At 43.8% G+C, this 17144-nt stretch overlaps 1 protein-coding gene across 1 annotated transcript in view; it reads left to right on the forward strand.

The window, feature by feature from the left end:
• The first annotated feature begins 9036 nt into the window (after positions 1-9036).
• Positions 9037-17144, forward strand: part of SPON2 (spondin 2) — a 94704-nt gene continuing 86596 nt past the window's right edge. Inside the window, exon 1 of the transcript XR_007356529.2 lies at positions 9037-9076. The gene's annotated coding sequence lies outside the window, so the exon portion shown is untranslated. The remainder of the gene's footprint in view (positions 9077-17144) is intronic.

Consider the following 17144-nt stretch of genomic DNA (forward strand, 5'->3'; position numbering starts at 1 on the left):
ACATCCACTCTATACTCTATCTTCCATACAACATTCCCGATATAGCATGGTGGAAAAAGGCTACTCTGGACTCCGGGAGATGCGGGGGAGGAGACATTTCTCCCCTGAGGCCAGAACCATCCCTGGCTGTGGTAGAGCACAGTGGACCTTGGCATTTAGTAAGACTTTTGATACTTGTCCCTCTCATAAACTAGGGAAATACAATCTAGATGAAACTACTATAAGGTAGGTGCATAACTGGTTGGAAAATCAGTCCCAGGGAGTAGTTATCAGTGGTTCACAGTCATGCTGGAAGGGCATAACAAGTGAGGTCCCACAGGGATCGGGTCTGGGTACAGTTCTGTTCAATATCTTCATCAATGATTTAGATTATGGCAGAGAGAGTATACTTATAAAGTTGGTGGACGATACCAAACTGGGAGGGGTTGCAAGTGCTTTGGAAGATAGAATTAAAATTCAAAATGATCTGGACAAACTGGAGAAATGGTCTGAAGTAAATAGGATGAAATTCAATAAGGACCAATGCAAAGTACTCCACTTAGAAAGGTACAATCAGTTGCACACATACAAAATGGGAAATGACTGCCTAGAAAGGAGCACTGCAGAAAGGGATCTGGGGCTCATAGTGGATCACAAACTAAATATGAGTCAACAGTGTAATGCTGTTGCAAAAAAAAGTGTAAGCAGAGTCAGGATGAGCTCTACCCTGACATCTGGTGGTGAATTGTGGTGAGTTGTGGAAAAGAACTTCAGGAGCTGATCTTCTTTGCATAGCCACACCCACCCCGCCTAGCATGAGCCCACAGCAGCCCAAATGGTCACTTTGGCTGCTGTGGGATCCCCAGTTTCTCTGTTATTGGGACAGGAAGAATAAAGTGTTGTTACCCTGATTATGTGAATCAAGGACAGTGGAACTGTTTTATGACAGAGGGACTCGCCATCAACTAAGTAGTACTCGCTAGACAAGGGACATGGGTTCCAACGCCCAGTGAATGAAGAGAGGTTGGGAACAGGTATTTGTATCTTGTAGTATGGGCCCCGTCTGAGGGCCCTAAATGCCAACTGCACCACCACCTCTCTCCACTGTGTAATAGCAGAGCTAATTTTGATTCCACTAGGAGTCTGGTTACAGATTGCAGAGCTGAATTCACTTTGGGCTAATGGTGCACTAGGGCTCCCCTACTATGAGCTGAAATCACTGAGTACTGTGTTAAGTAGTAGGGGGCCTGAAGATATATTGGTGAGCGGCTCGCAGGATGGCTACCAGCGAGGAGCAGCTGGCAGAGCGGCTCGCAGGACAGGTACTGGGGCGGAGCAGCTGGCAGAACGGCTCACTGGATGACTACTGGAGATTAGCAGCTGGTGGAGATGAGTGGCTGGCGGTGAAGGCTGCAACAGAAACCATGGAGAGGCAGGGCAGTTGGCCGTCAGAGCACGTAAGGTGCCCCTTTACTCCCCCACCATTTCCACACAGGCTGGGGGGCTAAAACTCTGCAGATGAACTTTGGAACTCTGGACTCACCAAGGACAGAAACTTTGGGGTTGCTGGACTTTAGGGTTGCTGGACTTTGGGACTTTGGGTGACTTTTGGATTGCTGGACTCAAGAACCAAAGGGAAAGGACACAGCCCAATTTGCTTGGGGTAGGTTTTTGCTCATGGTTTGTGTTATGAATCCTGTTGATGGTGTTTCCCCAACATAATGCCACATTGGTTTTCTCTGTTATTAAAAGGCTTTTGCTACACTCTGACTCTGTGTTGGCAAGAGGGGAAGTATTGCCTCTTAGAGGCGCCCGAGGGGGGGGGGGGGGTTGGTATATATTTGTCCCAGGTCAGTGGTTGGGGGCTCGAGCCGGTTTTGCATTGCGTTATTGGAACGGAACCTGTAGATACTGAACCCAGCCCTTGTTGCTGCCAACTATGACGGGCAGAAGGGTTACAAAAGCAAACATCATTCTGGGATGTATTAGCAGTATTGTAAGCAAGACACAAAAAGCAATTCTTCTGCTCTACTCTGTGTTGATTAGGCCTCAACTGGAGTGTGAGTCCAGTTCTGGGCGCCACATTTCAGGAAAGATGTGGACAAATTGGAGAAAGTCCAGAGAAGAGCAACAAAAATGATTAAAGGTCTAGAAAACATGACCTATGAGGGAAGATTGAAAAAATTGGGTTTGTTTAGTCTGGAGAAGAGAAGACTAAGAGGGGACATAACAGTTTTCAAGAACATAAAAGGTTGTTACAAGGAGGAGGGAGAAAAATTGTTGTTCTTAGCCTCTGAGGATAGGACAAGAAGCAATGGGCTTAAATTGCAGCAAGGGTGGTTTAGGTTGGACATTAGGAAAAACTTCCTAACTGTCAGAGTGGTTAAGCACTGGAATAAATTGCCTAGGGAGGTGGTGGAATCTCCATCATTGGGGATTTTTAAGAGCAGGTTGGACAAACACCTGTCAGGGATGGTCTAGATAATACTTAGTCCTGCCTTGAATGCATGGGACTGGACTAGATGACCTCTCGAGGTCCCTTCCAATTCTATGATTCTAAGATTTATGCATGATGACAGCTGTGAAGTACCTTGCATCTCTCATTTGGATCAGTTCCTTATTCCAATTACATGCTCGCACAGTTTTTGAATGTCAGTATCTGCCTTAAGAAATGAATCCAGTAAAGGAGTGTGAATGAACATGAGGTTAAATACTGTATTCTGGGTTTGTTTGGGTTTTTTTTTTTGGTAACTAGAGGAAGAACCTCAGCACTTTGTTATGGGTGCTTGAGCTGGCAATGAACTGGGCACCGACCATTTTACACAACTCCCTTGGGGATCAGTTCTGCTCTCATACCCTTTGCAAGTCACGTGGAAATCAAAACAATTGCATGGTGGTCTGAGTAGGACTGGGCCCATACTACATAAATCCTACATGAAATCATGGATAGAACTGGCTGTTTGGTGGGGTGTTTTTTTTTTTATAATTATGAAATTCTAGATCGTTGTGTTCTTGAAAATCCAAGAACGGAGCTGTTTCAGACAGGGGGGCCTACTGAATCACAGCTCCCTCCCCACCAGAATTTGGAGAAGAGGTTGCATAAAGAGTTTCTAATTTGGCACCTCGCTATATCCAACGCTGACATCACCAAAAGGTGCTTTTCCTTTGATTATTAAATAAATAATCTGTGGAAGCACCTAGAAGCCCCATGTCAGGATTGTGACAGCACTGTGTTAGGTGCTGTACACATGCAGAGGGGAAACACACTACCTGCTCCAAAGAGCATCTCTTTGCATGTGCTGACACACGTTTGTGTATTTAAAAAAACCTCCACACACAAAAAGAGAATCCCTCTGGAAAAGTCAATAAAGACACAACTAGGTCTATGTAAGAGTGGAGGTACCATTGTTTTCCTCCTCACTGAACTGGTTTATTTATTCCCAGTGAATGAGACTGACACAAACCAGACTGAGAGCCAATAGAATGGGAGCTTTCTACAGAATGTGATGTGTCCATCTCCACAGGGTCTAACCAAAAGTTATATTTTTTTCAATTTTTAAATTAATGTATTAAAGTGATGAAAAATTCACCCTCCGGCTAATATTTTATTTTGTTGCAGTAAGTCAAAATTTCAATCTAAAATGGTACTTTCTTATGGGGGGAAATAATCCCTTTGTAGGCTCTGATTTCACTTATTATAAATACATATTCTGAATAGATGGTAGCAATCTGGAGTGAAAGCTATTGTTCATTATAATGTGAAAAGTGAGTGTTCTAGAACTAGCGAGCAGCAGTTATTTATACTGATGAATGTTGTTGTTGTTTTTCTCCTGAAACATCTTGCTCTGGTGTCTGTATATTAAAATCTATTGCACTGAATCATAGACGTGTTTCAAAGAATAAAAAAGTGCGAAGTTCAGCAAGAAACTTGAGGCAGCGTGCTGAGTCTGCAGCTTTCAAAATGTCAGCCAACTTAATATACTGTTTGTCTCTTAAATCTATTACAATGCATTTTAGGAGAGAAAAGATTTTAAATCTGATTCCCCGTCTCCCCCCATGCTCCCCTTCAACATATTTTCCCCCATATTAGATTAAAAATATTTCCTCCTAGTTCTACTCTACATTGGCCTAATTTTCCAATGTGCAGTCAGTCAGTGACTCATTCATTAAATAGTAGAGATTTGCCAGTGTTCACAAGATGGTAATACCTTTCCTATTCTACATATTGGGATAATTGGTTTTTCATAAATTGCTGAGTAGTAAACGTTGGCAAAGGCTGATGTTTTTAATGGCGAGCAATGTAGGTTGAGCCTATAAAATGTATATGTACAACCTTTGTGTGCTGAAATCATAGAATCACAGAAGACTAGGGTTGGAAGAGACCTCATGAGGTCATCTAGCCTAACCCCCTGCTCAAAGCAGGACCAACCCCAACTAAATTATCCCAGCCAGGGCTTTGTCAAGCTGGGCCTTAAACTTCTAAGAAAGGAGATTCCACCACCTCCCTAGGTAACCCATTCTAGTGCTTAACCACACTCCTAGTGAAATAGTTTTCCCTAATATCCAACCTAGACCTCTTCCACTTCAACTTAAGACCATTACTCCTTGTTCTGTCATCTGCCACCACTGAGAACAGCGGAGCGCCATCCTCTTTGGAACCCCCCTTCAGGTAGTTGAAGACTGCTATCAAATCCCCCCTCATTCTTTTCCTCTGCAGACTAAATAAGCCCAGTTCCTGCAGGCTCTCCTCATAAGTCACATGCCCCAACCCCCAATGAGTTTTGTTCCCCTCTGCTGGACTCTCTCCAATTTGTCCACATCCTTTCTGTAGTGGGGGGCCCAAAACTGGACACAATGCTCCAGATGTGGCCTCACCAGTGCCGAATAGAGGGGAATAATCACTTCCCTCGATCTGCTGGCAATGCTCCAACTAATTCAGCCCAATATGCCATTAGCCTTCTTGGCAACAAGGGAACACTGACTAATATCCAGCTTCTCGGCCACTGTAATCCCCATGTCCTTTTCTGCAGAACTGCCGCTTAGCCAGTTGGTCCCCAGCCTGTAGGAGTGCATGGGATTCTTCGGTCCTAAGTGCAGGACTCTGCACTTGTCCTTGTTGAACCTCATCAGATTTCTTTTAGCCCAATCCTCCAATTTCTTTAGGTCACTCTGGACCCTATCCCTTCCCTCCAGCATATCTACCTCTCTCTCCCCCTCCCCACACTGCGCCCCGCTTAGTGTCATCTGCAAACTTTCTGAGGGTGCAATCCATCCCATCATCCAGTTCATTAATGAAGATGTTGAACAAAACCTGCCCCAGGACCGATCCCTGGGGGACTCCGCTTGACACCTGCTGCCAACTAGACATCGAGCTGTTGATCAATACCCGTTGAGCCTGACGATCTAGCCAGCTTTTTATCCACCTTATAGTCCATTCATCCAAACCATACTTTTTTAACTTGCTGGCAAGAATGCTGTGGGAGACCATATCAAAAGCTTTGCTAAAGTCAAGATATATCACGTCCATTGCTTTCCCCATATCCACAGACAGTTATCTCATCATAGAAGTCAATCAGGTTGATCAGGCATGACTTGCCCTTCGTGAATCCATGTTGACTGTTCCTGATCACCTTCCTCTCCTCCAAGTGCTTCAAAATGGATTGCTTGAGGACCTCCTCCATGATTTTTCCAGGGACTGAGGTGAGGCTGACTGGTCTGTAGTTGCCCAGATTCTCCTCCTTCCCTTTTTAAAAGATGGGAACTATGTTTGCCTTTTTCCAGTCGTCCAGGACCTCCCCCTATTGCCATGAGTTTTCAAAGATAATGGCCAATGGCTCTGCAATCACATCATCCATCTCCCTCAGCACCCTCGGATGCATTAGATTTGGCCCCATGGATTTGTGCATGTCCAGCTTTTCTAAATAGGCTTTAACCTGTACTTTCACCGCTGAGGGCTGCTCACCTCCTCCCCATACTGTGCTGCTCAGTGCAGCAGTCTGGGAGCTGACCTTGTCTGTGAAATGGGTAACTGCATGAGCAACTATTTATTTTGTGCTCGTGACCACAACTTTGGCATCAGTATTTGAAAGTTCGGCCTTGCACAGTTTGTTTAGTTAGGAGATTCAGTATCTCTCATGAGAATTTTAAATACATTGGAATTAGTATATTAATTTGAGTTATAAACCTCTGAAAATGGGGCTTATACATGTTATACAGTAATATGGTTAGACTATAGTATCAAAACTAGCAGAACCTGCTGACTTGACAAATATTAATTACTTTTTTTTTTTGCGAAGATTTAGTAAAGGTAACTTCTCCCCTGGTATAGACAGGAAAACAAGCGGAGAAGTTAAGGACCTGATTTTCATAGTTACTGAGCTGTCACCTGTGTGCCTGAAGTCAGTTGTAGCTGGGGGTGCTTATCACCTTTGAAAATCATAGACTAAGTAATTTGCCCAAGGACACTAGAAAGTTGGTGTTAGGATCAGAACTCTGGAATTCTTGGCATCTGGTCACCTAGTCAACCCACTACTGTGCTTCTCTCACAGTATATTTTTATAACATCTGTCTTTCAGCTGTTAACCGTATGGTACACAGGCAAGTTATGCATGGTTCATTGGGACAACAGTCAGTTATCTAGCCAATCAAAAAACATTTAAACACTTCTACAGAAAATAATGATGTTGCTTTCATACACTTAGTCAAAGCCTATTTACCAGTTATAATCATAACTTAAAACAATATCTGTATCTTGCCTAACAATACCAACAGCTGTAGTTTATTTGTTAAGTAATGGGCAAGCAATGAAACAGCTGTTGAAACATTGCACTGGGCTTTTCTTCTCCCAAGCTGAGTAACAAAATTTGCCAGGTCATTTAATCAGTTTCATACTGATGTAAACTTGATAAACTCAGTCATGTTAGCTCATACATTTGGTAGCTGGAAAGATTATATATCCCCAGACCATAATGCTATATTTAAATAAATTTTCAATTAAAAAAAATTCTTGCTGGAATAACTTTCCTGTAGTTATAATCTTTGTAACCCAACAGCTGCCAAATTTTTGCATGAGACCGGTCAAGCCTACAGTTTAAAGTGTTAGTAATTTGTAAAGCTAAATGATCTTGTGAAAGGATTAATCAAGAGATGGACCTGAATGGTCAATTGTCTTCCTTCCTTGAATTGAGATGAGATGATTTAATCAATAAATAAGCCGGGGGCGGGGGGGAGGGGAATTCCATGGTGCCCTTAGGGCTGGTTTTTTTGCTTAATTAACCACCTGCTTTTTATACAGGTAGGCTCCCCAGGCATTGATAAAATGAACAAATGGAGGTTTCACTTACTAGTTTCAGTTTAACTCAAGAGCAATATGGATTATTTTTAACATATGGTACAAAATAATTGATATTTTCAACAAATGAAGTTGGTATTAGGAATATTCCGCCTTATTAGAAGGCTGGACTGGCTTAAGATCCAAGGGTCCATTTTTGCTTGTCTTAATCAAGCAACACTCCCTTGAATTTAATGGGAGTTGTGCTCCGTTAAGGACTGTGGAATTTGGCGCACAATCATTCAGAGCCAGAATCTGCACCCATTGAAGTCAATGGCAGGATTTCTAGTTTTGACATCTTTTTATGAAGCCCACATAGAGGTTAAGCTTGTTACTGTGCTATCTGAAAGCCATTATCCTATGTCAAGATTATTTTAGGGGTCTGATTCTGACACCCTTACTGTAACAGGGTCACCTCTCACGAGCACCCCTCTGGTTGGGTGTGGCCACAATCTATAAACCAGTCCAGCTCTGGTATGGGGCCATATCCCCAGAGCTTCTTCCATGGAGACACTATTTTCCTGCAGCCCTGACCAGGCTCCGTCCCTGCTCAGTCCCCATAGCCAACCAGGAGCTCCCTCAATGCTCCCCTGGTCCCTGCTAGCAAACTGTCTTAGGCTCAGTCCTAGCAGCCAGCCAGGAGCCTCTCACTCCCCTGGTCCTGGTCCTGCTGGCTTTGGCCGGGTGGCACTTACCTTGGGCGGTTCCCAGTCAGCAGCACGGTAGGGCTAAGGCAGACTCTCTGCTTGCCCTGACCCTGGCCTCGTGCCACTCCTGAAAGTGGTCAGCACATCCCTGTGGCCCCTAGGAGGGCAGGGGTCTCCATGCACTGCCCAATCCCCGAGCACCGACTCCACAGCTCCCATTGGCTGGGAACTGCGACCAATGGGAGCTGCAGAGGTGGAGCCTGCCTTAGCCCCACTGCGCTGCTGACCGGGAGCTGCCCAAGGTAAGTGGGGCCAAGGTCTCTGCACACTGCCCCTTCCGCACGCTGCTCCTTGAAGTGGCTGCCACGTTCCTGTGGCCCCGGGGAGTGGGGGGTCAGGGATCTCGCGCACTGCCCCTGCCTGAAGGTACCGCCCCCGCAGCTCCCATTAGCTGCAGTTCCTGGACAATGGAAGCTGTGGAGTCGTGGCTCAAGGTGGGGGCAGTGTGTGGAGACACCTGCCCCCCTCATCCCCCTCCCCACCCCCCGGGGCCACAGGAACATGGCGGCCGCTTTCAGGAGTGGCGTGGCGCCAGGGCAGGCAGGAGCCTGCCTTAGCCCTGCTGTGCCGCCAGACTTTAGTGGCCTAAAATCTCCCGGTTTGGCTTCAGTAGCCTCCAGGAGAGAGACCCCTATTCCGGGAGACTCCGAGAGAAACCAGGGGGGTTGGCAATCCTGCTTAAGGACACACCCCTCTTTGGTGGTGGCTGCTATTGGCTAGGTTAGATGACTGCTCATCTAGTGTGCCGGCTTTTGTGGATCCCATTCTCAGATGCCTATCTCTCTTCATGCATTGTATAGGGAGCCTAAGCGCCAGACCCAGGGTTTGTGGATTCCCATGATTTTTCAGGGCACCTAAAAGTTAGGTGTAGCAATACCAAAGTCCCTTTGTGGATCTTGGCCTAAGTCCCTACCAGCTCTTCTCACTTAATTGTCTTTTTACAGGAGCCTTTTCTCCAGCATGTCCTTCTGGGGCTGCCCCTTTAAAATGGACAGAACCAAGAAGCTGCAGCCATTTTGTGACTGACTGCTGCTTGCTGTATCTCCCTGCCTTCCATCTGGTAAGTATTAACTCCTGTTATATTATTACAGAAAAGGTGGTGTATTTTTACTGATGTTCTGTATGCTTATGATCATAGCTCCATGTATGCAATAGCATCCTGACTAAATGAGTGTCACTCTTGTATTAAGCGTTAATTATTGGTAAGGAAAACAAGCATACTTTAAGGAGCAAAAAGGCAAGAAGTGAAATGGTTACAGGCAGATGATGAATTTTTCAAAATTCTGTCTTTGTTATTATTACAGTCGAATCCCACCAAAGACTGAGGTCTGATTGCATGGTGCCTAGAACAATCCCATAGTAAGAAATATTGTCTGCCCTGAAGAAACATACAATCTAAATAGACAGGAGGGTGGACGGGAAACAGAAGTACAGTAGATGCAGTGAGTTGCATGAGGTCCCACAGCAGTTCAGTTGGCAGAGCCAGAAATAGAAGCCAGCTTTTCTGAATTTCCAGTGCTCTACCACTGAACCATGTTTTCTCAGTTCAATCCCTGGGGTTGATCGAGAGCACCACTAAGCTGCATAGGTATTGCTGGAGAAGACACTAAGTACAAATAGGTTTCAGAGTAACAGCCGTGTTAGTCTGTATTCGCAAAAAGAAAAGGAGTACTTGTGGCACCTTAGAGACTAACCAATTTATTTGAGCATGAGCTTTCGTGAGCTACAGCTCACTTCATCGGATGCATACCGTGGAAACTGCAGCAGACTTTATATACACACAGAGATCATTTGTATATAAAGTCTGCTGCAGTTTCCACGGTATGCATCCGATGAAGTGAGCTGTAGCTCACGAAAGCTCATGCTCAAATAAATTGGTTAGTCTCTAAGGTGCCACAAGTACTCCTTTTCTTTTTAAGTACAAATAATAGGATCCAGGAGTAGCATGATTGTTGTGTGTGTTTGCTTTTTTTGACCTGTTCTACAAAGTACCTCTGTGGCATTCCTATGCCATTTTGCAGCAGTTAAGGCAATGGACCTGTTCACAAATGTTTGTGCAATCAAGTTAAGCATTTAACTTAACTCAGCTGCGTGAATCTTGTTCTGGAGAACACATGCACATAAGATTTCTACTCTGGCAGTTGGCTGCATTTATTCAAAATGAGTTGTGGCCCACAGGCTTCTGGTAAGTTGCCAGTGCTGCTCTTGAATGGGTATATCTTGGGTATTTCCAGTCTAACAGGATGTAAGAAGAAGTTTATTTGCAAAACTGATTTGAACTGAGGAATGTTGCTATGCAAACTGTACTCTCTCTGTGGACCACAACTTTAAATATACTGCAAATATTGAATGACTTACTTCCAAGGAGATTCATACTTCTTCTCAAAAGAAGACAAATAAAACATTGACCCCCCCCTCACATATACAGTGCCTTCTGATTTGTTTTTTCTTTAATAATTAGAAACATGGCTTGCACTAATATATATTACAAAAGCATTCTGGGGATTCATGAATGTAAAAGGAAAAAAAAACTAGACTTGAATAATTCATACTCCAATAGCTCTGGACTAAGATATTGCTTCAGTGTTTCCAAGTATGCAGATTTAACTCCGACTTTAAGAGAATAATAAACACTAGGTTGTTTTATCACACTTGGATTAATCAATGATGTGCCTGAAGCACTGTTGGTAGTAAATGATCCATTTTAGCTTAAACCATTTGTAAATCTATGTTTATTGTAAGAGAATAATAAAAATCTTCAAAATAAAGATTTTTGAGCCATAAAAACAGCAATATATTTAACGGTTTTTAAGGCAATAATGTTTCCAAATAAATAGGAGATGGACCATGGGTTCCTTCTCTGAATTACTGCTGTTCATCAGATTTTCACTCCCTATTAAGACACACTTTTTGAAATATTTTTACATTGCACTTCATGATGTAATCTGAATATATTAGAATTAATTCACCAATAAACTACGGGGAAGTATAGAATCTATTCCCAAATGTTTATGAGCTCTCTGCTTAGATTGGGTCACATTCCCAAGGGTTTCACCTGTAAAGTTTGCAAAGGACAAAAAAATGACTCTTATTTAAGGGCCTGCCTCTGCAAAGCTTTACTCAGGAGAGTATTCTTTATTTAAGGGTGAAATCAACACCATACAGCCCCGGTGCTCACGGTCTATGCGCGTGGAATGCAGCGCAGCTAGCGAAGTCCAACCCAGAATTAGAGTGCAGGGCTTCTGCACTGCCCCTTAGAGTAGCTACTCCAGTCGAGGAGTTGGAAGAGTGGTCACAGTGCCTATGCACCGGTTGCATGGGGTCAGGAGTTTACTGGAGCAGTCCCAAAGTGGTTCTGTGGATCTTCTGGCCTGACCCCTAGCCTACTTCAACTGTGGGGCTAGAGACCCTTTCTGTGATTCGTAGGGTGTGGAGGCATCTCCTATGTGGCTGGTATGCCAATGGGCCACCCTTGCACCTCCTAAACAGGCAAAGGGACTTGAACTACCTGAAAGGGGGTTCCAAAGAGGATAGCTCTAGACTGTTCTCAATGGTAGCAGATGACAGAACGAGGAGTAATGGTCTCAAGTTGCAGTGGGGGAGGTTTAGATTGGATATTAGGAAAAACTTTTTCACTAAGAGGGTGGTGAAACACTGGAATGCGTTACCTAGGGAGGTGGTAGAATCTCCTTCCTTAGAGGTTTTTAAGGTCAGGCTTGACAAAGCCCTGGCTGGGATGATTTAACTGGGAATTGGTCCTGCTTTGAGCAGGGGGTTGGACTAGATGACCTTCTGGGGTCCCTTCCAACCCTGATATTCTATGATTCTATGAGCTAGCTCTCTGTGGAGTGAATGGATTTTGATTAGTTTGATTACTCGCAGTGAAATCAGTGGGACTACTTGCATGAATAAGACTGGCAGGACACTATCCTTAATATGGGCGCTCTCTTAGATACAATATAGGGTGAAGCAAACCCATGAGGTTGCTACCACCTCTGCTAGCTACCAAGAAACCCCAGAAGCTGTTACAGAGGACAGGGAGAAGTGCGGCACATGAACTGTTATGGCAGCTGTATGCTGCCGGAGAACGTACCTACACAAGAAAAATCTGAAGGGGCTGTATTTGCTGGCTTTAGGGTTGAGGTGCACCCCTGGAGCAGTGCAAAATGACTGGAGCATACTTGAGGCTCTGCCCCAATGGACAGTCCCACTACTGTAAAACTTAGAGAAAGCAGAATCAGGCCCCAGATTTTCACAAACCAAACAAATATAGCAAATATTCACTATTGTTCTGGTGTATATGTGTAAGGGGACTGTTGCCCCCTTATTAATATTCAGTGGGGATGTTTTGGTTGGCTAGCTCCCAGTACTAAAAGGGGGAAGGGTCGATGGGGAATCAGGACCCTGAGACTGACAGCCCCCAGGAACAATGGGGAGAGGCCAATGCTCCAGGTCAGCCTGAATGACAGGGCGGACAGGCTAATCGGGGAGTCAGGAGGCCAGGGAGGTCCCGTCCTCTATGTGAGCTGGATTTGCCTGGGTCAGACAGAGTGGGGCTGAGCTAAGGAGAAAGCAGGGGTCCAAGCTGAGCTGGGGAACAGAGCTGGGCCAGATCCAGTGAGAGCAGCCCCTGTCCTGGGAGCAGAGCTGCAGCCCCACAGCCAGAGGCACAGCCCAGAGAGAGCAGACTTGCCCTGGGAGCAGAGCTGCAGCAACCAGGAAGCAGGTCAGTGCTGGGAGCCGAGTCACAGAAGCAGACCTGTCATGGGAGCAGAGCTGCAGCAACCAGAGCCAGAGGGGCCAGAGAAGCAGCCCAGGGAGCTGGAGGCAGAGCAGTAGCAGCAGTGCAGAGACTGAGTGGTGGAGCAGTCTGGAGCTGGGTGCGGTGAGCAGCTGGGGAGAGCGAGGGGGACCCTGGGCAGCGGGCCCAGCACAGGAAGACACCTCAGCCAAGCGGCTCTGCAGGCCAGGCTTGGATCATAACCCCAACAGGACGGGGGCAATACTGGAAAGAAGGACCAGAATTGGAAGTGCCAAAATATCAAGAGTCTGTCTTGCTGTATTTCCATCTGGTACCGGAAGTAAAAATGCTGGAAATCTCAGGAGAAAGCCTATTCTCACAAGGTTTCTGCCTAATTTTACAAACCCAAGGGGCTCATGCAGTTTGGATGAAGCTTTGGATGAGATTTATATCTATCACACTTATATGGCCCCTGTTACTACATTATTTGAGAGTCTCAGAATCTAATGTATTTAATCCTCACAATGCCCTGGTGAGGTAGGACAGTGCTATTGTCCCCAATTTATAGGAAGTCTGGGGTGGAGCAGGAAATTGAAACTCTGCCTCCCGAGCCCCAGGCTGGTGCCCTACCAACCATTTTAACTTTTGGATACTTTAACCTAATTAGAATGACCTAAAACAGAGCAGAGCAAACATCTGAAAGGTCAAGAATAGCTGAAGGCTAAGTAGTGAGATCAGCAAAACCAGCAGCATTGCAGAGGGAGAGGGTTAGCTGAATGGGTAGAAGCTGGTCTTTGTGGCCTTGCTTCTTATGGGCTGAATTTGAATAAGCCTACTAGGCAAATGACAGAAGGCTTGGGAGTTTGGGGGGCTTACTTTTAGTGAAATTATACTGTGGTTCTATCCTGCTAAAGGCATAGAAGGAACAGGAGAAGGCAGACAGTGTTGCTTGCAATATTTTCTGGTTGATGGTTTGTTGGGAGAGCAACTTTGATTTACAAACCAGGTTGCATAGATCTCCCACAAGTGGAAGATGTTGAGGGGTAGCCCTGCATCAGCACATCTCTTGGACACCCTACCAAGTTTTTTTTTCAGGCCTTGCCATCCCCTTAGCACTCCAGCTCCCGCAGATGGAAGTTTTTGCTTCGTTTCACCTATGCAACCGCCTCACCTGGAGGGCTTCCTGCTACTGGGGTCTTCTGCCAGAAGCTCTGCTAGAAGAAGACCCTCGTATGAATCTGGCCCAAGGTCTACAACATTTCAGATGACAGTGTATGTGAGATAGTGGTTCTATCATTAATGCTCTTCAACATGAAAGATCTAGGTTTGATTCTTTTGTTCCTCAGGGCAGAAAAAACCTTGGAGCTATTCGGAGGCAACACAATATGCTCCTGGGGAAAGGAAGTACTTTCAGTCACTCTCTAGTTAATCCCTTCATCTCCTATAGGACCAGCACTACAGGGCTTTGCAGGGAATCCCATCTAACCTTCCTTGGCTGAAGTATGATTAGTGCAGTACGAGGTGTAAAATCAGGGAAATTTTTTTGTTACAGGAGAGAGGTTTTTTTTTTTGTTTTTTTTTTCTGAGATCATGTAACTGTTTCAACTTTAAAAATTAAATATTCTTTCTTGTTGAAAACGTGCAAAAATATTTGGCACCAATGTAAAACCAGTGTCCCAGGTATCAGTTCTTAAAAGTAGAGGCTTAAAATGGAAAGACTGATACAATCTTAAACTATAATAGTGCAAACAACATCATTACGATTTTCAGTTCTGATTACAGGTTACAAAACCACTATCTTATACCTAATTATTCATGATCTTGGTGAAAACCGTCTGCAAAATGAGATCTAGAGAACTGTTGAAAGAAAACACATGCAACTCTAAATATAGGAAATATAGTGACAAAAACAAACCCGGAAACAAGAGACCAATAGCTGTTAACCAGACAGCAAAGTTTCACACACGCTACATTTTAATGTGGAAATGAAATAGATTACATTTAATCAACAAGTTTCTAGGAGCTCAGGATCAAGTAATTTATATCCATACATATCCAAGAGAAAAAATGGAATTAATTTTTAGAGTCCAAATCAGTAACTTCAGATTAAAGAAATTACTGGGATGTTGTAAGTATACCCAAACTGAGTATTACAAAGCCAGGATATTCAGAGTTACATTTGCATTTTTTAAAAATCCAAACATGTTAAAGTATGTATGGGTGAAATCCTGACCGCACTGAATGGCAAAACTCTCATTGACTTCCATGTGGTCAGAATTTCATTTAAGGCACCCAGACAACCTTAACTCTGCCCTCTAGTGACACTGTGCAATAATCATACAATTATGATCAAGAAATGTTAGTGTTTGTGGTCCCTGATAGATAACTTCTTTTTAAAGGCACATTAGCTTTCCCCCGTCTCTAATACATTTTCCTCTTCTAGTGTCGCTACAGGGCAGAGTTAAAAGTCTTAATCTCCCACTCCTTTTTTCAGGTTTAGATCCTTAACATTCATCTCTTATATAATATCGGATCTTCACTTAGTTTTAAAATTTTTATTTCCATTTTATAGATACAAATAGAGGCACAGAGAAAGTCAGCCATTGGGAGTCTAAAGTCAGACACCTAAATAAGGGTTCTTTATTTTTAGATATTCTGAGCATCCAAACTCCAGCAGAGTTTAACAACGAGACCATCAGTTGCTTCAGTGGGAGGTGTGGGTGCTCAGCACCTCTGAAAAATGCAGGACCCTTATTTATTCCCCCAAAATATGGATTTAGGGCCCTAGCATTAGACTCCTGAGATTTAATATTTTGGCCTAAGTGACTTTCCCAAGGGCACATACTGCCTGTGGAAAAGAACCCAGGCATTCTGCTTGTGAATCCTGTTTTGGCCCTTAAATACTAGCACTATGACATGAAAAGTTAAGCTAACTATGCTGCTTTGGAGCCCAAAGGTCATTTGGTAGAGAATTTTCCTCCCAAGCAAAGACCGAGAAATGAAAAGTAGACACAGGCCTGTAGATTTACCTTATTGGTTCTCCCTGGTTTGTTTGGCTTGAATTCTATAAGCATCTTCATAGAAATGATGCGATTCTAAACACACTAAACTGCAGTCAGGAGGGGTGAGGGCAGCATGTGTCGCTTTGATGGAGCTAGCGTGCTAAAAGTAGCAGTGTAGCTATGACAGTATAGGCAGCGGCATAGGTTATGGTCGAGTATGTAGGTTGTAGTTGGACAGCTAGCCCATACCACCACCCATGCTGGGTATGCCCATGTGTGCTGCAGATGCACCTCTCAATGGAATCTAGCAATATCTACAATACTTCCTTGCTGGGTTTTTTTTTAAATCAAAATCTTGCTAAGCCAGTAGCTTGTCTTCATCCAACCGTGATTCTGTGGATTGATGTTACTTTCTGAACTCATCATTCCCCTGCCCAGATCAGTTTTACACAGGCTTCAGTATGCTTCTGCCAAAAATAATTCTTTAATTTTCTATAAATCATGATCATCCATCTGATTTTCTTGAGGTTACTTACTACTTGGAATGTCTTTTCAGATTCTACAGTTGTACAATGGTTCTCTGCTCAGATACAGGGGATGGATGCAATGTGACAGATACTATACAGCAAAGTACTTAGATGTTAGAAAGCTCCCTGGAAATCCCAGGGTGAGAGAACTCTTTGGAGAATAATAGGACAACTGACTGCAGAATGACAATCTTTAGAAAATGCTCCTCCTGATTTTAGTTATAAAAACTGAAAATCTCATTATGAACTTTTTCATATCTTAAGATGCTTTTGTTAAGGGGTCAGTGCTGTTGATTCTAAGTAACCTCTAGCAAGAACCATATATTTCAGGGCACACCTACTAATTCTTTTTTTAAATTGTTTTTAAAAACTGAGAAGTCCATACAAACTATCTTGAAAATCACTTTCCCAGCAAAACTCAGCTGCATATTTATTTCCTAGCATTTTAAAAAGAAAGGATGGCTTGTCCTGACTGCTTGCAGAAGGCTTGAATGCCAGAATTGGAGGATGTTATTAAAAAACACTTTCTCTGAACTTGTCTCTTAGGGAAAGAAGAGAATTCCCCTTGACCAAAAATACCCCAGTAATAAACTTTGAACAATGAGTTAATTTGGTCTGTGCTGGCACCAATATGAGTTTAAATTATGCGCTTCTCGCCTCATTTCTAGCCAGTGTCCCTCTGTAACTGTGCACTTTAGTCCATTTGTAAATATAACTAAATTTGGAAGTATCATTTAGTGACTCTATTTAAGGGTTAGGAAAAAAAGAATAACATTACTTAGAGCCATACATAACATTTTTGTTTAGGTAATTTTACATGCTCTGAATGCCTTATCTTTCAGTCACTACCCACTTCAG

This window comes from Caretta caretta, chromosome 4 (genome assembly GCF_965140235.1).
Source record: "Caretta caretta isolate rCarCar2 chromosome 4, rCarCar1.hap1, whole genome shotgun sequence".
Classification (NCBI taxonomy): domain Eukaryota; kingdom Metazoa; phylum Chordata; order Testudines; family Cheloniidae; genus Caretta; species Caretta caretta.